The sequence below is a fragment of the Crocuta crocuta genome, unplaced genomic scaffold (assembly GCF_008692635.1).
Source record: "Crocuta crocuta isolate KB4526 unplaced genomic scaffold, BGI_CrCroc_1.0 scaffold179, whole genome shotgun sequence".
In the NCBI taxonomy this organism is placed as follows: domain Eukaryota; kingdom Metazoa; phylum Chordata; class Mammalia; order Carnivora; family Hyaenidae; genus Crocuta; species Crocuta crocuta.
This window is the reverse complement of record NW_027551568.1, coordinates 2,038,147-2,041,766: the sequence shown is the minus strand read 5'-3', so window position 1 is coordinate 2,041,766 and position 3,620 is coordinate 2,038,147.

Genomic DNA, 3,620 nt, shown 5'->3' with positions numbered 1-3,620 from the left:
CCGGCTCCTCCGAGTTCTGCTCATAGCACAGCCCGTTTCTCGCAAACCTAAGGCAGCAAGTTCCCTCTCTAACTTCGCACGCCGGGGAAGGCAGAGGACTGGGGCCGTGCCCGCGTCGGCGCCTTCGGGGCAGGCCGGGGAGGCCGTGCCCGCCTGCGGAGCGGCGCAGACCCACGCGGGGGAGCCGGGGTCTCGCACCAGGAAGGGCGAGGATGCGCCCCGAGCTCGGGGGCCGCGGGGCCGGGGTCTGCAGCGACGCCGCCGCTCCCGGCCGTCGCTGGGCCGGGGCTGCAGCGGGCCAGGTACTCACGGTCGGTGNCGCTGAGTCTGTAGCGCTAGGGGGAGCGGGGGCCTAGGGAAGGCAGGGGGGTAAAAATCTGCCCGGCGAGTGCCTGCTGCCCGCAGAGGCTCAGGCTGGTGCGGCAAGGAGCAGCTCAGACCCCGGAGACGCCACCCACAGCGATGACTGCCCGACCCGAGCGGGAGAGAACTCCGCTCCGCAGGTGTCTGTAGGGCGCCTCCTGCCTCGGGCGGGGCAGGCCGGGAGAAGGGTGCTGGAGCGGAGGTCGGCGAGCCAGCAGACAACCACAGGGGACAGTGGGGCATCGAAGGGCAGCCGTCGCACCTGCCTGGCAGGGGGCGGGTTGGCGCCAGACAGAGCTGCCTGGGAGGGGGAGGGGGACGCACGCCGTGGGAACCCTCCAGAGCCCCCTCAGGGCAGCGCCCTGCTGTGGACCCACAAGCCGCAACTCCCCTTCTCAGAGCCCGTCGGTTGTCCCAGGCGATCCGGTAAAGAGCAGCCCAGCAGCACCACAGGCGTCCTGAGGGGACAGCAGCGGGGAAAGAGCATCGCCACCAGCCTCCAGGTCCCAGTTCCCTGATGTTAATAAAGACCCTGTCCACGGGGCCAGGCCACGTGCTGGCACAGCTCGGGCACAGCAGTGGCCGGGCTCCAGGCCGTCAGGCGCTGTGCTCTGCCAACGTTTAAGACAGTGCAGTGACCCCCTCCCCATATTCATGCCCTTGTACAGCCCTCCCCCCTTGAGTGTGGCCTGTCCCTGGTGGCTTGCTCGTAGCCAACTGAGTAAGGCAAAGGTGGCATCCCGGGATCAGGCCACGAACTGCTTCATCTGTGCTGGAGGGGCCCACGTGGCCGACGTCCGTGAGAGACTCCTCCCGCTGCCTGCCTCCCGTGGGGATATAGTGGCTGGCACTTGAGAAGTCATCGTCGGTCACGAGGATGAAAACCACATCCTGGCATGATGGAGCTGGCAGGAGCCAGGGCCCGGATGACTGGGTGGAGATGCTATTCCGGCCTGCCCGCCCACGTCTGGACTTGTCAGAGATGAAAATCTGCGGGACAGAAACCTAATTCTGTTTTGTTTAAGCTCCTGTTACTTTGGATTATTCTGTTTATATGGTCCTAAGCCAAATTCTAAACAAGCCCAGAGAGGCGGAGTCATGAGACCTTACTTGCCCACAACAGATCATGGCCGTTTCAGCCACAGCAGGAAGAAAGTCACCTGCCCAGAACTTACTATAATCCTGACAGGAAAACTTCCAGGAACGCCTTTTGGTAAGGGACTGTCATGAAAGCAGATTTTTTTAAGTTCAGGGAAAAGTTTGGCATGGTCCGAAACAGAGCCGTTAAAGATGAACATAGGTGGGTGTGCAGTTTGGTCTGGTGTCTAAGCCTTAAAAAATGGCATAGTCCCTGAGGCACCTGGTGGCTCAGTTAGTTACGCGTCTGACTTCAGCCTAGGTCATGATCTCGAGGTCCATGAGTTCAAGCCCCGCGTCGGGCTCTGTGCTGACAGGACAGAGCCTGGAGCTGCTTCGACTTCTGTGTCTCCCTCTCTCTCTCTCTGCCCCTCCCCTCTGTCTCTCAAAAATAAATTTGAAAAAAAAACCATTTATAAAAAGATAACAGGGAGGGGCACCTAGGTCATGATCTCGTGGTTCGTGAGTTGGAGCCCTGTGTCGTGCTCTGTGCTGACACACACATTCTGTGTCGCCCTCTCTCTCTGCCCCTCCCCTACTCATGTTGTCTCTCTCCCTCTCTCTCCCCCTCAAAAATAAATAAGCATTAAAAAAATGTTTTTAAAAGAAAGGCAGTAACTCTGAACTGAGATGTGCTATAAACCGATTTCAAATACTTCGTACAAAGTAAAGAATGTGGCTGTTCTCGGCTGTTCTCCGGGCCTGCGGGAACACCCTGTTACCCAGAAGCCTCCTACCAGCGGGTCCGGCATCCCCTGGCGAGCCCGGCCTGAGGCGGCTGTCAGGCTGGGAGCCGCAAAGTGGTGGCTGTTGGAACTCCCTCATTTCTTCTGCTTTAACTGCCTGGCTCTCCTCCCTGAGGAAGAGCTTGCCTCTCCCCGCCCCCATGTCGCATCCATTCCCTCCCTCCCTTCTCTTCTCCGAACCTTAAAAATTATATGTGTCATAACCAGTTTCACCATTATTCTTTACTGAAGCTCAAATTGTCCCCAATTCAATGGAATGCCCTTCAAGGTAGCTCTTGTGTCCTTTGGACACACCCCATCATTTCTTGAGCACCTTCTCATTTTATGTCACAGCAGGCTGTTCCCAGCCCATCTTTCCTTCCTCAGACCTAGAATCGGCCATGTCTGGAGCCCTGACTCTTCAGTAGAGAATGGTATTTAGAAACCAAGAGCTGGGCTCCGGGTATGCTCACTGCTGTGGGGGTATCACTGCTTCTGGGCCTTTCAGAGCAGAGTTGAGAAATCATGAGTGTATATCTCAATTATTTTCATTCTTGTTTATTGTAGTAATGAGTGTACAATTGACCATTGTATATTTTCAAGTGTACAGTTCAGTGGCATTAAGGACATGAACATTGTTGTGCACCTGATTCAAATTTATACTATAGGGTTTTTTAAAGAGTCTTTTGTAAGTTTTTTTTTAAATGTTTGTTTATTTTTGATGGGGGAGGGGGAGAGAGAATCCCAAGCAGGCTTTGCATTGCCAGCACAGAGCCCAATTCAGGGCTCGAATTCATGAATTGTGAGATGACCTGAGCCAAAATCAAGAGTTGGACACTTAACCGACTGAACCACTCAAATGCTCCAAGTGTATTTTTTATTTTGGGGGGGGAGAGAGTGCATGAGCGTGTGTGCGCATGGGCGGGGGAGGGGTAGAGAGAGAATTCCAAGCACTCTGACAGTGCAGAGCCTAACGCAGGGCTCAGTCTTACAAACTGTGAGATCATGACCTGAGCTGAAATCAAGAGTCAGACACTTAACCACCCAGGCACCCCTATACTTTTTATGTCTTTAGAATGTATCTCACAAAGAATGTAAAGTCAGAGTACCTCTCATTTTCTCTCTGATCCTGTTTACTTCTTGTGTCATTCATTTTTGTCCTTGGCTCATTCCGCCCCTCTTGTCTATGCCCCCTCTGTACTTAGGTCATAGGTGCTACCTCTTGGGACCCCTCTCGGGACCCCGGTAATTTAGTATCCATTAATGAGACGAAGATTTTCTTCAGTGTCTGTCTTTGGTCCAGTCGTCTTTCAGTTCAGATCTCCATAACTGTCCATTACTCAGATCATTAGGATTAGATGAGGTCAAGAAGGCAGACCCCCCCCCCAGGCCTGG